Raw genomic sequence first — 19,557 nt, 5'->3', positions numbered from 1 at the left:
TCAAACGTAGTAAACCGTTTTCAGATATTTAAACTTTCTACTTAGTTAATGATGATTATCTGCAAAAAACTCATGTTGATCAAAGTTCCCCCGGTTAACGGTATTCATTTTATTATTTTTGTCGGTTGCCATATTAAAAGAATCTTCGTACAGGTTTTTCGAGCTTTCTTGTTTTTGTTACTAGTGAACAAAAATTGATCATACATTCAACCCCAACATCCCCTGAAAATTCATCAATCAGCTGTTGAGTCCACGCTCTCACTCGCTCTCCGAATTTTCCAAACCTCAACACCTGAGCACAGAAGCTCAGCTGCCATCAGTAAACCCCGGATGAATCCGCGGGATTCCGATGGTGACGGTTCCTTCTATTCATTCCTTTCGGAGACAGAGTCAACCAACCAAAAGTTGTTTGATATAAAAGATTGTGGCAAACCGTCTCGGACCAGTCATTTCGGTCTGGTCGGTTGCAGCATAAGCTCTGGCGGTTGTTTGGAACAAAATCCAGTCCCCGGAAGGAAAAAAGCGTTTTCGAAGAGGGATTTTTTCCTGCTGCGCGAATTTTGGAAAAGCCTTCCCTCCGCACTTTTCCCTTACTCAGGCACCCTGGCAATGGAGAAGCCTGGTGGATTAATGCGTTCCTGCTTTTCAGTGAAGTTCTGAGAATCTGTGCGTTCTGTGTAAGTGTGTAGGTGGTTTTTTTTCGGCGTTTTTCTTCTAGGGAAAGGGTCCTTCTTTCTTGATCTGATGTATATACAAAATAAGTATATACGCCGAGGATAGCACACCGGAGAATGTGAATGTGCATAATTTACATGCTGCTAATATTTAAGCTTGATGCTACCTGTGGGGGGAATTGTCCCGAGTTAGGATTTTGTGGGGAACGGTGAATTAGAGGAATGAGAGATGAAGAAAAAACAGGTGATGGTTCTTGAAGCTGTAACGAATGACGAATGCTGGAATGTGGCTTAAAACGAAGAGTTTAGAGCACCGGGCTCTCGTAAAACAAAACGGCCGCAGCTGAGGGTTTCAGTTGGAAATTTTTGTAGGAAGGTATTCGTTGAGGGATGTTGGGGAAGAAAGTCTGAAAAGTGAACTTCTTGGCCGGATAATCGGAGTTGTTTTAGCCTCAGGTGCAGCAATGTAGCAAAAACTCATAGCTTATAACTCATTGGAGAAGATTTCTCAAAGCAGAAGAAGCAAAATTGTACTTACATATGTCTTACGACAAGCACCGGAATCCTTTCGCTTTTGAACTGCAGCAAGGCAGCAAGGCAGCATCAGGAAGAAACGCTTTTTAAGGATCGCTACTTGTGAACCGAGTGGTTTCAAATTGTCGGTGAACAATTGTGAATGAGGTGGATGATACTATTGGGTTCCTAGTGGGTTGCTCACTATTTCCTGAATCACCGTCATCATAGTCGGTTGTCGTTCTTCGGAATTCTTACAAGAAGTGTTGAAGGTGGGTTGGTGGAAACGAGCCAAATCAAGAATTCTTCTGGTCGTCTCAGTCAGCAGAGATCAACGTTCTTGTTACCATCAAACGTAAATCCTGTGAAAGTGAAAAGAGAAAAATCTTCAAATAGTACTTGTACGTTTGCTTTCTTCGACAGCATCCTCAACCTTTGGTTAGTTACAGAGAAATAAAGAAAAAACCCAAAGAAAAAAATCGAATTCTAACAATTCTGGCTCAAAAATGGATGGAGAATCACGTTTTTCATGTCGTTGTTAATCGTAAGAACGTGCTTTGAATCCTAGTTAGTATATTCGTGGAATCACTCTGTCTCTTATTTGGACCAGTCGGAGTCGTGAAAATAACGAATAGCAAGCAAAAAAAAAAAAAACACTCAAGTACTTGCCAACCAAATTAGGTAATCGTCAATAGCGGAGTGGAAGAACATTAAGTGCCACACAGTCGAATCGAAGCGAACAGCGACCGCAACCAAAAAGGAGCTACTTTTTTGAATGGATATTGAAGAACAGAGGTAGGTGAATGAGTAGATATTTGAATAGAATAAATTCAATTAATCGATACCGAGTCCCATCTGCCTGTACCTTATTGGAATAGAATTTACATGTTGATGTTGTCAAGCAGTGGTTGAACGATGTATCTAGTGCCTAATTTGAGGGCATTAAAAATAAATTAGTTGATTGTGTTCTAAGCATAGCTGCTCGAGCGTTGAGCACTTTGAGAACTTTTGGTTTGGTTTGGTTTCCATAAATAAATTTATTGGTTTTTGACTATATCTAAATTTTGTTGTATGAGGTATCATGAGCTTGTTAAATTTAGTTTGGGGAAGACACATACCGGATCTCAATGAAACTTGATGTTTCCTCGAAGAAACTTGCTTTAACTAAACACTTAGCAAGCATCTTTCAAATGCTAAAACCATCAACCCACAGAAAGTGTACTACGTTTGTTGTGAACGGGATTAGATCTTATGACTGTTGGCTTAGAAGACTTGAACGCTACCCTGTAGACCACTAGCGGTGGCAATTTCTAAAGTAAAACAAGGGAACAGCACATTTGGAACCTATGTCTTTATAACTTGGTTAAGAGACTTTTGCGTCCTGAATTTAAATCATTCGTCAGATTTGGTTTCTCACCTATAGTTTTGGTTACATGGAAATTATAAAATTTATCAGTTTTGAGTAAATCAACATTCGATAACTAAAAAACTTTGAATTAATTATTCATTCTTCATTGAATCAAAAATTCATATCTTATCTAGGTATTCTAGTGTCAGAAATAAAACATTTGAAAAATTTCATTGTACAGTTTTTAAAGTTTTATTAGATAAGACTTCAACCTTTAACTATTTCTGACATCGTTAAAGAAATTTTTTAGTAACTATTTGATATTGAAGATTTTTACTCATTTAACAACTTTGTTGAAGACTGCAAAACGGATTTAACTTACGCTTTTGGGAATATCATAGATTTCATTTGGTTAAAATATTCATTCATTCGCGAAGATGGGAAAAATTAACAGAAAGAAAACTTCTTAATTTTTTTCTAAGAAGTCAAAATTCCTCCTATTCATCGAAAAAACTGATCATTGAATGAAAATCTCTGTAATGTTCTATAGTTTTTCTCAGAAAAAGCAGACATTTATTTAATGATAAGTTTTTCTATTTTTAAAAATTATCTATAAAAAATAATTAATTTCTTTAAAAAAGCTAATTCAATATCAGGAATCAGCGCCCTCAAATTGTTCAAAGAATGCTCTTAAATCCTCGGAAAAAAAATTGAATTTTGTTGCCTTGTATAAACAAATCTTCGAATCCATTTTATGTTATCCAAAATATGTATTTAATGCAAAATCAAATCCTTGATTTGGTCAAAAATAGTCATTATCGATTAGAAATAATTATTTTCTGATTATTTGAAAAACACCTTCAAGAATGAGTGATCCACATTTTCCCTTGATTCAACACATCTAGATACAATTCTATTTACACTCTCCTATGAGAAAGGGTGGTAAGAACGTTTCAATGGAACATACAAATCCAATATAATGGAATGGAATGGAATGGAATATATATAAAAAGGGGTCTTGGACCCTTAGTTAATGATAGCCCCAACTGACCGTTCGCTATGCCTTTCTGTAAGAAAGCCAAAACATTTAACGATGCCATAGAAAACACAAAAAAATAGAGAGAAAGATAACACAGCGTTGATAGATCACATAATTACAACAGGTCACACATTCAATGACGTATATGAATCGTATTAGAAAGTTGTTGAGAAATAGGTACCTACAAAAATGATTGCTAGCTTAAGGGTCTGGCGCCGAACCTCCGACGCATATGGCAAAAACAAAAGATGTCCACTGCTGGCTATCAGGGGTAGAGTGTTCATTCCCGGGAATTCCGTGTTCGGAATTCCCTACATCTCCCGGGAACTCCCGGATAATAGGACGAGAAATTGATGCTCGAATCCGGAGCCAGCGTTTTCACTTGATGCCACCTTTTTAACGCTGGAAATCCGTAGATTTCGGGCATCGATCCGTAGCTCCGTAGAAATGCTTAAAATCCGTAGATCTACGGAGAAATCCATTTCCAGGCCACTTAGCGCAAATATGATACTCCGCAAGCAGCGATTTTCAAATACTTGCAATTTTCGCGTCGTCACTTCATATGTGTACCTAGTTTTGTACCCTTACAATAATTTGCGCATGCTGAAACGTAGAAGAGCTGCCGCAATGAGACAGTTGTCGCGCGCTAGAAATCCGGTCAATAAACGTAGGTTCAACATTGCAAGTAACGATTACAAACACTACAATCGATTCCGGTACTCACAACACGTTGAGCGCATGCAAAATATGTTAAAGCACAATCCGAAGCATTTTTGGTCCTTAGTTAACGAAAAGCGAAAGGAAACCGGGTTCCCATCAGAGATGTTTCTGGGCGAGTATAGATCGACTTATTTGGAACAGACATGTAATCTTTTCGCTGAACATTTCGCCAGTGTATTCAGTACTTCGAACGCCACGTCCACTAAAATCGCAGGAGTCTTTCGGTACGTTCCAAACAAAATGCTGAATCTTACAGGAATTATTTTCTCGGAGGAAGAAGTTAAAACAGCTATATCTAAGCTAAAACCGCCATCGACTGTGGGACCTGATGGAATTCCGGCCAATACTTTAAAAAATTGTGTAGACGCTTTGTGGATGCCACTCTCAGTTATCTTCAACCTGTCTATTCGCACCGGTAAATTTCCAAATTCTTGGAGGAAGTCGTTTATGTTCCCAGTTCATAAGAAAAATAATAAGCACGACATAACTAACTAAAGGAGAATTAACCATTAAACATTTAATAAGGTATATCGCAGGAACAACGAAATTATTCAAATTAATATATCAGATGAAAAAGTTGTTTTAAACTTACCAAAATAGCATATAGCTACATAAGTGGAGGCGATATATCTACAATTACAAGATTAAAATGATTCGATATCCCAAAAAAAAAAACAAAATATACGATTCTAAATAATTTGATTTAAAATGAAACAAAAAAATCCCCGATCGAGATTTGAACTCCAGTCCTCCGAGTCCGCCGTCCGATATCTTACCACGATGCCAACACATCAGTTGATATCATCCACGTTTTAGCTCTATAGGTGGGATTTGCTTTCTACGAACCGGTCAGAGGAAGAAAGGGAGATACCGAATACAGTTTCAATTGAAGAACCACCCATTTATCGTAAATCAGATCACTCAAATCGTTTATGTCGAATTAGCATATTCTCAACTTTTTGGAGCATATTTACGAGTTGACTAAACTGCTATCCGATTCAACTTTTTTTGGGCCAAGCTTGTCGTAAATGTCGAAAATCACTCAATACTAAGGTGTTTACGATCGTAATTGAAAATGTCTCAATATTTGATTTGGATCATCATTTCTATTACCATTTCATGTTTGCTGGGTACTTCTCTCTGTGCTTGTTCGAAGGTTCTAGAAATTCTGATATCACAGAGACTCTTTTATGCAGCTAAGTCGTAGGGGAGGAGCGGGCTATATGCGCCTATTAAGCAGAACACTGATTTAATCAAATATCACATCGAATATGTGTACAAAAACAATATACACGTGTGCAGGCATCTGTTTTCTATACATTGGGGTAATTTTTATGTTAAAATTTTCTTCTGTTTCCAAGAAAACGATTTTATTGTAAGTGTTGTCTAAAATGCGGAACCTCAAACCGTGCGGGCTAAATGCGCCTATTTATGTTTTGAACAAAATTTATGTTTTTTGGGCAATATTTCCGTAGAATTTCATTGAAACTGCTAGAAAGTAATAATTTCCGTACGACAAAGCTGAAGTTTTATAAAAATCTATGTATATTATAATTTTATGGAATAAAACAAAAGTTAGGGTTGCCATACTATGGAGGCAGTTCATCCATGAGAAAAACTTTATCAAATCAGTTTTTAGATCTTCAATTCTCTCTTAAGATGTTATTCAGAGCTTCGATTTGAAGGTTCAATGATAAAAATCATTTATTTATTCTATTTAACCTGTTATTTTAGGATGGAGGCATTTTACAAACATGATGGGGGCATACAAAAAACACTCTATTATTCCTCTATGTAATCATTATTAAACCTCCACAAAAGCTGAAATATGTTTAATTTATTTAGTTTATTTAAGTTAGAAACAAAAACCAACCTAGTTTTTGGTTTTAAGCATCTTTACGAATAATTTTGAAAAGTCGAAATATTACATCAAAATGTATCAAAACCTTGTATGATTTTTTAAAATTGTTTGAGTTTGTAAATTCATAAAATTCTTTCATGCCTTATGTTCTAAGCGTATAACCCTCAAAATGCATTGGTCAGATAAGCTGTATAGTCATCCATTTCATCAAACAGCCGTAGGGTCATTTAACCCGATAGGCCCATTTAGGAAACCTTTACCTTATATCTCTATTGATCAACACGGATTTTATCCGGGACGTTCGACGAACACGAACTTATTGGAGTTCACTTCATTCTGCCTTCGCACTAGGGGAAAAAGGGGGTCAGGTTGACACAGTGATACTGATATAAAGGCCGCCTTTGACCGCATTGACTATCGTTTGCTCTTAGCAAAACTGCAACATCTCGGACTCGGAGAAGGATTCTTTGGTTTGAATCGTTTTTGACAAATCGTTCTCTCACTGTTCGGCCAGGAAATGCTTAGCCTTATGTGTTCCAGAATAACTCAGGAGTACCACAAGGCAGCAACATCGGACCTCTTCTTTTCTGCACTTATTACAAAGATGTAACATACGCTCTTCCATCCGGGTGCAGAATGTTGTGTACTGATGACTTGAAAATTTATCGGAAAATTGAAAGCTACAGTGACTGTTTGGAATTGCAGCAAATGTTGAGTAAATTGCTGGAGTGGTGTAATTCGAATTGCTTAACGGTCAGTGTGGCGAAATGCAATGTACCGTGACTGCGGGTAATTCCGTGCAGCACATAATTCCGTGCATTTTCCAGAAAAAATGTTTTTTCTATGCGAAATATTATTTATATCCAACATAATTTAGTGCTATCGTGTAGACATTGAACTTACGCACAATGTTGTCAAATACCTACTGCATTTTATGCTTTACACAGCCCAAGAAAAAATAAAAACGCCAGATCTCTTCGGTTGAAACGTCACTTCCTGGTGTTGCAAAGCGTTAATGCAAAGTTGATTCCGCAATACTTTGTTTACTATATTTTGCTTCGCTAATTACGAAAGTATTTCATAGGGAGGGGCTGGGGTGTAACCAGATTTATTACCAGGTTTATTGTAGCTTGAAAGTCATCGCATTAATTTAATCAACACAAACTGTAGATAAATAACAAAGTTCAGAGTGCACGGAATTAGGTGCAAAAGTGCACGGAATTAAAAACATGCAAGAGAGAATGCACGGAATTATGTGCACGAAACACATTTTTCAGATGCATTTTCCAAATTTTGTTCGTGTATTTCGTCAACTACGATATTTTTTCCTTAAAGTACATAAAAAATCCTAACGAATGATGGGTTTGTGACCTTTTGAATCATTCATTTTAAGTTTTTACACAGCCTTTAAAAACAAAAATCGCAGGTGCGCGGAAATACCCGCAGTCACGGTTATCAGTTTTACTCGGAAAAAGAATCCGCTGACTTGGAATTACACTCTCCAAGATTCCACTCTTGAACGAGTTTCCGTTGGGAAGGCTCTAGGTGTACTGTTGGATTCCAAAATAATATTTCAAAATCAACTGAATTACATCGTAGCCAAAGCGAATAGGACTTTGGGATTTATTCGATCCACTTGGGAATTCACAAATCCACAGTGTCTACGATCTCTATATTGTGCATTAGTTCGCTCGCACCTGGAATCTGCAGCAGTCGTCTGGTGGCCTAGCCATGACACCTGGGTCAGTAGAATCGAATCCGTACAATCCAAGTTTACTCGCTCAGCACTCCGAATTTTCCCCTGGCCAGTCCCGGAAGAATCATCTACGTATTCACAGCGATGCTCCTGGTTGGATCTGGATACCCTCGCTTACCGACGTGAATACTTGAAGGCGGCGTTTGTTGGAAAATTGCTGCTCGGTGACATCGATGCGCCAAACATTCTTGCGAGAGTCGACTTCAACGTGGTTCCTAGACAACTGTGAGCGCGAAAATTTCTCCGGCTAGGATTTCATCGAACACTCTACGGTCAGAATGAGCCTATTCATTCCATGTGTGCAGTGTTCAACAATGTATGTAGTGAATTCGATTTTAATTTAACGAGTGCTAAGTTAATTTTTGTTTTGTATTCTGTTTTGATGTTAGATCTTAGTATAGCTTTTATTTTGTAAATCAGTAGTGTTAATTTTTACATTCTGTTGTATCGTCTATGCTATCTCCACTGATGGGTTTTTGTGCCTTGTGCTTTTCCCATCACATCCATTAGGACCTCTGGTCCGATGGATTAAGCAATAAACAATAAACAAACAAACAAAACAATAATGCGGATTTGACGTTTGAGTTGAAGATTCGAATTTTCGTTCTCGAGAAATCAGGCTTTTCTGCATGTTCGAAATGTCCTTTCAATAGAGTTGATAAATAATTAGCATCCCAGAAAATTGTTGATGGGTTTTAGGTTCAAACTATAGAACTTTTTTTTTCAAGTTAAAACCGAGCATACGGTATTCGAGGAAACAGATCGTAGCTCTAGATGACCATAGAGTAAACATAGGACATAGTTGTACGGGATACGTTGCCGAATTCAATCTGCCAGGTACCGATGATGGAGTTCGTAGATGGCACAACGATGTTAAAACGATTATTATTGATAAAAAAAACTTGATCACAATTCTGACGGTCGCCATGAAAGGGAAAATGGTCACTGTACATTAGCTAATTATCTACGAGAAATCACCCGAATTACGAGACGAATAACATACCGCGTATACACGACTGAATTGATCAACTGCTGACACACGATCGGAGGAGCGATGCTGACGTGAAATAATTAGCTAACGGCATGATGTATTCGTACGTGTCACACACGGTCAACGCAATCTATGCAGTATGTGTATTGTGTATGCTTGCTAACTTGTCCACCGCACAGTCACCTTATACGCGCTCTTTGTCTCAGACCAAAAACCTGTAACGCGTCCACTTCGGCATGCGTCTGATTCAAGACATCAGGTTTGATCAGAAACCATCACAACATTACGGAATTTCGCGACCAAATGGATTAAAACTCTTCCAATTATGAAATGGGTGGCAACATCGAGTTTCGTGCGGTCTAGAAACCCCTCAACTTGTTCATGATTAAGCAACAATGGAATATAAAATAAGCTTCATGCGCGTTTAACGTTTGTAACAGGGGGGGGGGGGGGGGAAGGTAGTAAGCGGCAATTCCTTAAACGAACCACCACTTCATGTACGCGCCAGGTACTCGAAAGCACCGTGGTGTCGCAACTTGTCCCTTTAGAAAACCCGTACCCAGCTAAGTGATCTCAGGGCGAGTCTTGATACCGAAAATAGCATTCAAGTCGAAACGGAAACAAACCCAAAACTAACGACAATCCAAAAGCAAAGACAAAATCAATCAGGGTAGCGAGGTGTCTTTTGAAGGTTTTCCTCGCTAGAGCCTATACTAAACGATACGCGAAATACAAATCAAGGAAAATCTCGGTTTTGAAATGACCACTATAAGAGCTTAATCCTTTTAGATGTTTGGCGGGTGTAATTTGGATTCTTCATTCGGGATTAGTAGTACAAATGAGTTCTTAATCCTATCTAACCTTATCGCATACATATGCTTGCACGCGCTTGAGCTCCTGCTCGTAGTATGGTGTATTCTTAATGGACGTCCCGACGGAATATGCGTCGGAGCTTGGCGTTGGCCTATCCGATCGTCGAGTCCCAACGTGACCCAACACCTCCACGTGTCGGTTCTTGTATCGGCTACCGTCGATTAAACTATACGGTGTTTTGGTGAATAAAGCGTCACCGCTTGCCCGGGAACGTCGCACGGCCCAATGATGTTGAGTCCCGGTAACACTCAACTTATGTATCGTAGGGTGGTCACGATGTTGCACGACCACGATATGTTGACCGAGGGGTGCACACTCGAGCCGTTTCTTTGGCGATCCGGCGAGCGTACCCTTCTCAAAGGGCAATCTTCGAAGAAGTCACAAAGAATCAATATGATTGTATTTTCAATCCCGGCCCTGAGTTCGTCTGTGGCGAAGGGGTTCTCCAGCTTGCGCTATCAGGCAAGTATGATATCATAGACAGTTCTTCTCCGCGTGATGAAATCTGCCTTTCCAGCGATCTTCGTTCCGGTACTGCATCTGAATCGGACTACTCTATCAGCATTTTCTACCAGAACACGGGTGGTGTTAATTCCTGCGTGATCGATTATCTGCTTGCTACTTCGTGCTCCTGCTACGATATCATTGCCTTTACCGAAACATGGCTTAATGACCGTACCCTCTCCAGTCAGATTGTTGGCCCAGATTATACTGTGTTTCGTTGCGATCGTAGCCCCCTCAACAGCAAAAAATCTACTGGTGGTGGAGTGTTACTTGCCATTAGATCTACACTCCCGGCTTTGCTTATCGAAGACGTTTCCTGGGACGATCTGGAGCTTCTTTGGACCCGCATTGATCTCGGTAATCGGAAACTCTATCTATGCGTAGTGTACGTGCCACCTGATCGTTCTGGCGACCTGGTTTTAGCAGAGTCCTTTTCGCGTTGCCTGTCTAAAGTCAGCTCTTTTTGTTCTCCTGAGGATGACATACTCGTCATTGGCGACTTCAACATGCCCGGCCTAAAGTGGTGCTCCTCTCGAAGTGGCTTTCTGTTTCCAGATCCTATGCGTTCTTCGTTCTCGGCATCTTCTAGCGTATACTTAGACGCCCTTAGTACAGCGACTTTACGTCAGATAAATGATATCGAGAATGAAAATGGACGTATGCTCGACCTCTGTTTCGTTAACGAAGGCTTAAGGATTCCGACGATTGTCTTAGCACCCGCTCCCCTTGTCAAAGCTGTTCCACATCACCCAGCCTTAGTGGTCTCTCTCGATGCCGCAAGGATATTTGCCCCCGTGAAGAAAACGGCATCCTTCTATCAAGATTTCAAGAACGTGGATTTTGAAGCTATATCTCTCGTTCTTGAGTCCATCGAATGGGAAGTTGAGCTCGATCCTTCTGATCCAAACGCAGCTGCTGAGACATTTTCGAACATTCTCAACTACATCATTGATCGCCATGTTCCGAAACGTAGGTTGGCTACAAATCTACGGGCTCCCTGGGTCACTAAAGAACTGCGGCGACTGAAGACGGCCAAGAAACGTGCACTCCGAAACTACAACAAGCACAAATCCCCTTACACTAAGGGAGAATACCGCAAACTAAACTCTGCTTATAAAAAAGTCAGTAAGTGTAGCTACTTAAATTATCTAAACCGGTTACAAAGGAATTTTAAGACCAGTCCGAAATCTTTTTGGAAACACGTAAAAAATCAACGGAACGAACCAGAACTTCCGTCTCACATGTTCCTTGACAGCGACACAGCGAATTCTGATCCAGAAATTTGTGAACTTTTTGCCGAGAAATTTTCTGGAATCTTCACCACTGGGGAAATTTCCATGGAGCAACTGGCCAGGGCTGTCGGAAATATATCACCCCTAGGGTCATCTTTGAATGGTATTCTGGTCGACGATGCAGCCATCCTAAAAGCGACAGCTAAGCTAAAAAATTCATCTTCTACGGGCCCGGACGGTATACCAGCTACTTTTTTGAAGCGTTTTATGCCATCTCTGCTGACACCTATAAGGCACATCTTTCAATCATCGCTGGACTGCGGAATCTTTCCATCATTGTGGAAAGAAGCTCACATGTTTCCTGTCCACAAAAAGGGAGATAAGAGAGATGTGAGCAACTACCGCGGAATCTCCGCTTTATGCGCGATCGCCAAACTGTTTGAACTGGTTGTTTTGGATCCAATTTTCTCATTTTGCAAGCATCACTTCTCCAACGATCAGCACGGGTTCATGCCTAAACGATCCACAACTACAAACCTACTGAGTTTTACATCGTTCGTGCAGGACAGCTTTGCCAAGAGAACTCAAACAGACGCCATTTACACAGATCTCTCTGCTGCGTTCGATAAGGTGAACCACGATATTGCAATCGCAAAGCTCGAACGTTTAGGCTTCTGTGGTTCTCTACTGGATTGGTTCCGGAGTTACTTAATGGGACGAAAGCTATCCGTTCGTACTGGTGAATTCTTTTCCAGGCAGTTCGTTGCCTCTTCAGGAGTGCCTCAAGGAAGTCATTTGGGACCGATCATTTTCGTGATCTATTTTAATGATGTACTCTCGCTCCTCGGTGGCACAAAGCTCGCATATGCCGATGACCTGAAACTTTTTCACACCATAAACGGCCAAGACGACATTAACTTCCTTCAACAGCAATTCACCGCTTTTGCTCACTGGTGCGATATCAATTGCTTGCCCTTGAACCGCAGTAAATGCTCGGTAATATCGTTTACCCGTAAGCGACATCCTCTTCATGCAGAGTACATCCTCGGAGACCAAACCATCATCCGCGTGGACCATATCAACGATCTGGGCGTTATTCTTGACCGACGGCTGGAGTTCAAGACTCATACGAACTATGTTGTTGACAAAGCTTCTCGAAGCCTTGGATTCTTGTTTCGTATGGCCAAAGATTTCAAAGACGTATATTGCCTGAAAAGTCTTTATTGTTGCATAGTTCGTTCTATTCTCGAGTACGCTTCAGCTGTTTGGTGCCCTTTCTACCAGAATGGAGCTGAAAGAATCGAGGCTATTCAGCGGCGTTTCTTGCGGTACGCTCTACGACACCTAAACTGGCAAGATCCGTTTCGTTTACCAAGCTACGAAAACCGCTGCCGTCTCATAGGCTTAGATACGCTTCAAGTACGCCGAAATGCTACACGTGCTCTAGTTGTAGCGGACCTTCTAACATCTAGAATCGACTGCCCCGAACTGTTGGAGGCCATACCTCTCAGCGTACGACCACGAGGATTACGAAACCAGAACCTGCAGCTCTACGTACCTATTCGCCTGAACAATTACGGTGCTAACAGCGCTTTCATCGGCATTCTAAAAACTTTTAATCGGTTTTCCGAACATTTCGACTTCGATGTCTCAAGGAACGTATTCCGAAGAAAAATTTTAAGTGTATCTAGTATTGTGTAGTTTTATGTTGATATTAATTTTAATTTGTTAGTTATAGTGTAGTCATTAGGATCAACATGTGATCCGTTGATGTTTTTAATCAATAAACAATAAACAATAAACAATTACAAATAGTGATATTTCGAGGTTATGAAATTACCTGATAAATACTTTCTCGTTTCACACTCGTTTTTGCAATTTTTTCTCACTGGTCAACTACGTAGGTCTTTTTGCCTGTACTAATTAATACAAAAACTTATAGTAAATGTAACGTCCTGAATTTTACTTTAGTTAAAACTCACAATCAGTTCTACACTTCCGCAATACGTTTTAACTTTTTGTGTAAACTGCCGAGCCTCGATGTCACTCGTCTAGTGGTCAAAGAGCAAATGGTCGAGACCTTCCAAGTGAGGAAATCTCAATCTCTTGATTACAATGACGACCCGAGGACTATCGTTAGCTCCGTTTTATTTCCTGCTTCTTTGGTTTCGTCATTCGTTGGCGACCCCAACCTCGATCGCACTCTCGATGTCAAGATACACTGAAATCTCTCGGCTGGGTTATTTTCAGAGACCGGGAACGTGTATGGCATTGCTATTAGGTAGAGTTAATAAACAGAAGGATATGTAACATCGTTACACGTTTCCCTTCACGGCTTTATCAAGAGAGATTTGTAATTGAAAGTAAATTCAAATTAAACAGACAGTGTTTTTTTTTTTGGTTAATTTCGGACATTAGACTGAATAGATTTGGGATTATTTTTGAATTTCTCAAACCCTGGGGCCTCAAAAGGTTTCGTTTTGAATTAAAACTCATGCATGATTTTTGCCGAATTGCTAAATAATATTGATATGAGTAAATTAAAATTTTTTTGTTTGTATTGGCAAATTGAATAATTTGTTCTGATCGCGGACATTGGAATCCTCATTTGGTAGGTGACACAAAATACTTAACTATCTTGTGCTCAGCGATTTTAATTGCCGAGCTCGTAAAGTTTAAGAGATTTGAAAGTGGATTGAAATAGCTGAGACGATCGCGCAATTATTATTCTAGCTTGTTCGGTGAACAGCGTTCTTTGCCTAGATCGAAAACATGACGATAAAAATTTGTCTCACTTGCTAATAACGCTATTAAAACCAGGCAACTTTATTTTCGAGCAAGCCATATGTCGTATTAGTCAAACTACTCTATTAACTGATGGAAAGCGAACGTATAGTGGAATGCATTGAATTTTTTACTGGTATACTCATTGGTATGGAAGAAGAAAAACTTGAAATATCTTTTACATTCGAAAGACAAATTAAAATTATTTATAGTAATTTAATGACATTGAAAAAAAAAAACATTGTAACAATTTCGTGGTTCAAACTTATAGCACAGCTTATAGACAATAAGATTTTCTGACAACTCCAAGTGATGAACATATGCATATCTAGAAACGTTATCAATAAATGCCATCATCTCTTAATCTGGTCCATCACATTACCACAAACATCAATCGAACTCGCCCCGGTTATGGACATTGATGGTTTACGCTGCTGTGATTTCCGATTTTGGTCCATTTCTAAAATCGAAACAGTCGAACGAATCGGTCGGGGAAGCCCAGCCGACCGAAAAGCGTCCAGAATAGTTTTCCACCATTCGATTATCAACAGTCGATTGGGTATGAAATTTTTGCCCACAATGTTGTTGTTTCTGAGAAGTAACAAGTATCATCATCCTTTCGTTCGAGTATCAATTGCAAAGGGTCTTTTCTGCAGCTGACAGTGTAAAATGTATCTGGTCTAGAACAGGGCTGAGCAACCTATTTTTCGGCGGCCGCACTCAAAAAACACCGATTAATATTGGTTAATAACTTTTTTCCCCTAATGCGGGCTAATCGCTGTTATGCCCCTTATGCCAAGTTTATGGATTATTATTACCGTTATTGCAATCATTCGTTTCAAAAAGTCCAAATTATTGAAGGCCTTTTAGGACTCAGAAATAGGTTGGAATCGTTTTCAGAAGAAAAAAAATCCTTTCAAGAATCGAGAGAACTAAATCGAGAAACTTAATTCAATTCCAAGAAAACTTCGCGGGTCGCACATGAGTTTGCCGGTGGTCAAGAAAGTGGATGAGTCTCGTCGATGCAATTGTAAGTTATTTTCTCCCCATCGGGAATGGTTTTAATTGGATTTGTGAATTCTCAATTCTCAATTCTCAATTCTCAACTCTCAATTCTCAATTCTCAATTCTCAATTCTCAATTCTCAATTCTCAATTCTCAATTCTCAATTCTCAATTCTCAATTCTCAATTCTCAATTCTCAATTCACAATTCTCGATTCCCAATTCTCAATCCTCAATTCTCAATTCTCAATTCTCAATTCTACATTCTCAATTCTTAATTCTCAATTCTCAATTCTCAATTCTCAATTGTCAATTGTCAATTCTCAATTCTCAATTCTCAATTCTCAATTCTCAATTCTCAATTCTCAATTCTCAATTCCCAATTCTCAATTCTCATTTATCTATTCTCAATTCTCAATTGTCAATTCTAAAAAAATTTCAATTCGTAAATTTTCAATTCTCAATTCCCATTTCTGAATTCTCATTTCTCAATTCTCTATTCTCAATTCACAATTCTCAATCATCAAATCAAAATTTTAAGCTCCAAATTCTTATGTTTTAACCCTTAATTCTCAATTCTCATTTCTAATTTCTCATTTCTCATCTCTAATTTCTAATTTCACATTTCTCATTTCTCATCCCTCCCCAGCTAACATGAAACCGTAATAGAAATGATAATCCAAATCGAATATTAGGACATTTTTATTACCCATCGTAAACAAGTTGGTATTGATTGATTTTCCATCATTCATTTACGACAAGCTTTGCCTAAAAAAAATGAATCGGATAGCAGTTTAGTCAATTCGTAAATATGTCTCAAAAACATTGAGAATATGCTAATTCAACATTTACGATTTGAGTGAACTGATTTACGATAAATGGGCGGTCCTTCAATTAATACTCTTTCCGGTCTCCTCTCATAAAAAGATAATCTCACCCATAGAGCTATAGCGTGGATCATAACAGTTGATGAGTTGGCATCGTGGTAAGGTATCGGACAGCCAACTCGGAGGACTGGAGTTCAATTCTCGGTCGGGGAAATTTTTTTTCGTTTATTTTGCTTTTTGTGGGAAAATCGAATCGTTGGAATCTTGTCATTGTAGATATATCGCCTCCAATTTTGTAGGTATATGCTATTTTGGTAAGTTTAATACAATTTTTTCATCTGGTATATTTGTTTGAATAATTCTGTTGTTCCTGTGTTATACCTTCATTAATGTTTGCTGGGTCATCCCTCATTTCTCATTTCACATTTCTAAATTCTCATTTCTCAATTCTCAATTCTCAATTCTCAATTCTCAATTCTCAATTCTCAATTCTCAATTCTCAATTCTCAATTCTCAATTCTCAATTCTCAATTCTCAATTCTCAGTTCTCAATTCTCAATTCTCAACTGTCAATTCTCAATTCTCAATTCTCAATTCTCAATTCTCAAATCTCAATTCTCAATTCTCAATTCTCAATTCTCAAATCTCAATTCTCAATTCTCAATTCTCAATTCTCAATTCTCATTTCTCAATTCTCAATTCTCAATTCTCAATTCTCAATTCTCAATTCTCAATTCTCAATTCTCAATTCTCAATTCTCAATTCTCAATTCTCAATTCTCAATTCTCAATTCTCAATTCTCAATTCTCAATTCTCAATTCTCAATTCTCAATTCTCAATTCTCAATTCTCAATTCTCAATTCTCAATTCTCAATTCTCAATTCTCAATTCTCAATTCTCAATTCTCAATTTTCAATTCTCAATTCTCAATTATGTATTCTGTATTCTCAGTTTTTAATTCTCAATTCTCAATTTTCAATTCTCCATTCTCAATTCTTAATTCTCATTTCTCAATCCCTCTTGGATTTTATCGACCTTTTTCGGCGAGTTTTAATATAAAAAACCAATTTTTACCAGTTGACGTTTCGAGCTACTCTGGCTTTCGCTCCTCTTCAGTGGACACTGAAATTATATTTTTCTTTAAACATTCAATCTGAATTTTAACTTTTAATTGGAACTTACAAATTACTGGCCATCGTCTAAACTACTTTGATTTTGGACAGTTTGTTTTGTTTTTCGTTTAAATTTGTTTGTCAGTGTCTGTGTTAATTTAGCAATGACAGGGTCGTAAGCAGTTTTAAAATTCAATGAATCCCTTTGTCTATTGACTACATTATCGTCGCCTCTTAACTTAATATAAAACGTTTCGGTTATTATCCTGGCGTTGTATCCAGCGACTCTTTCCAAAGTTTTGGTGTTTTCAAAATCAAATAAATGTCCATTCTCAAGACTATGTTGCGCTAAACCTGTGCTTATTTCTCAACTCTCAACTGTCAATTCTCAATTCTCAATTCTCAATTCTTAATTCTCAATTCTCAATTCTCAACTCTAAATTCTTTATTCTCAATTCTTATTCTCAGCTTTCAACATTCAATTCTCAATTCTCAATTTCAAATTGTTAATTGTCAATTATCAATTCCCAATTCACAATTCTCAATTCTCAATTCTCAATTCTAAATTCTAAATTCTCAAATCACAATTATCAATTCTCAATTCTCAATTCTCAATTCTCAATTCTCAATTCTCAATTCTCAATTCTCAATTCTCAATTCTCAATTCTCAATTCTCAATTCTCAATTCTCAATTCTCAATTCTCAATTCTCAATTCTCAATTCTCAATTCTCAATTCTCAATTCTCAATTCTCAATTCTCAATTCTCAATTCTCAATTCTCAATTCTCAATTCCCAATTCTCAATTCTCAATTCTCAATGCTCAATCCTTAATTCTTAATTCTCAAATCTCAATTCTCAATTCTCAATTCTCAATTCTCATTTCTCATTCTCAATTCTCAATTCTCAATTCTCAATTCTCAATTCTCAATTCTCAATTCTCAATTCTCAATTCTCAATTCTCAATTCTCAATTCTCAATTCTCAATTCTCAATTCTCAATTCTCAATTCTCAATTCTCAATTCTCAATTCTCAATTCTCAATTCTCAATTCTCAATTCTCAATTCTCAATTCTCAATTCTCAATTCTCAATTCTCAATTCTCAATTCTCAATTCTCAATTCTCAATTCTCAATTCTCAATTCTCAATTCTCAATTCTCAATTCTCAATTCTCAATTCTCAATTCTCAATTCTCAATTCTCAATTCTCAATTCTCAATTCTCAATTCTCAACTGTCAATTCTCAATTTTCAATTCTCAATTCTTAATTCTCAATTCTCAACTCTCAATTCTTTATTCTTAATTATTATTCTCAGCTTTCAACATTCAATTTTCAATTCTCAATTTTCAATTCTTAATTTCAAATTCTATACTCTGCATTTTCAACATTCAACGTTCTCTATTTCCTTTCATTTAACAATTTTAAATTTTCTATTTTCCATTCAAATTCTCAATCCTAGATTCCGAATTAGCTTGGAAATTTTTCCTGTCGTCTTTTAGTCAATTTTCACTATCATCATTTTTTTTAAAGATTTTTCGCATTTCGTCGAAATCTGTTCATCATTCCAGGAACTCAGGGAATGGAGGGAATCGATTTATTTGAAATTGAATTTATACCTTCCATTCCCGCTCTTTGACCCAATCATGGCTGTTTTTCACCTGGTGGAACTTCGATTTTCCTCCCGGTACAACATTTATTTTTAGCCTGATGGGCTTCTAGTCGCACTAAATTGATTAAATAATAGCATCATCATCACCGGCAGCCTCGCCGTCGATTGTCAGCTGCCTTAGGAAAGGAAATAGCAACAATAGAAATAAAAACAACATTTTGGATAAAGTAGGAAAAAATAAGAGCTGAAAAGGGTTTGCCAAACCATTTTATTATCAGCTGAAAGATAAGCATTATGCGTTTTCAACCATAAAATGGGCGCTCACAGGATTAGTGTCTAATAGGATTTTCATCCTGTGCCGGTAGAAGGTAGGATGCTAGTGGCTGGCGCTAAGGATTTTGAGAGCTACTTACTTTCCCGGATCCTTACTAAGGATTCTGGCATCCATTGCATCGTAGCAAAGCTTATACCAACATATTATAAGGTTTTACGAAAGCCCTGCCAAGGTGTGGTGCGGATTTACTAAGAATGAGTTTCATATTTCTTTTTAGTTTGGGTTTAATCTGCAGCAGTTTTGTTCTTGTTTATTAATACAATTTAAATTAACTTTTTTATGGGAAAATGTATTCAGTCATTGCAACTAGTTACCACCATATGTGGCCCATCGCGTATTGATTTTATCCTATCGGTAGATTACAAATCAAACAGCAATC

General features: G+C 38.0%; 1 protein-coding gene across 6 annotated transcripts in view; it reads left to right on the top strand.

Moving 5' to 3' along the window:
* The first annotated feature begins 460 nt into the window (after positions 1-460).
* The window catches only part of LOC129750921 (uncharacterized), a 296,065-nt gene continuing 276,968 nt past the window's right edge, over positions 461-19,557 (top strand). For 2 of the 6 annotated variants that reach the window (XM_055746123.1, XM_055746116.1), the window contains exon 1: positions 700-1,982. The gene's annotated coding sequence lies outside the window, so the exon portion shown is untranslated. The other 4 variants (XM_055746118.1, XM_055746119.1, XM_055746120.1 and 1 more) reach the window with 4 other exon arrangements.

The sequence above is a fragment of the Uranotaenia lowii genome, chromosome 3 (assembly GCF_029784155.1).
Source record: "Uranotaenia lowii strain MFRU-FL chromosome 3, ASM2978415v1, whole genome shotgun sequence".
Lineage (NCBI taxonomy): Eukaryota > Metazoa > Arthropoda > Insecta > Diptera > Culicidae > Uranotaenia > Uranotaenia lowii.
This window is presented reverse-complemented; position numbering and strand designations above follow the sequence as displayed.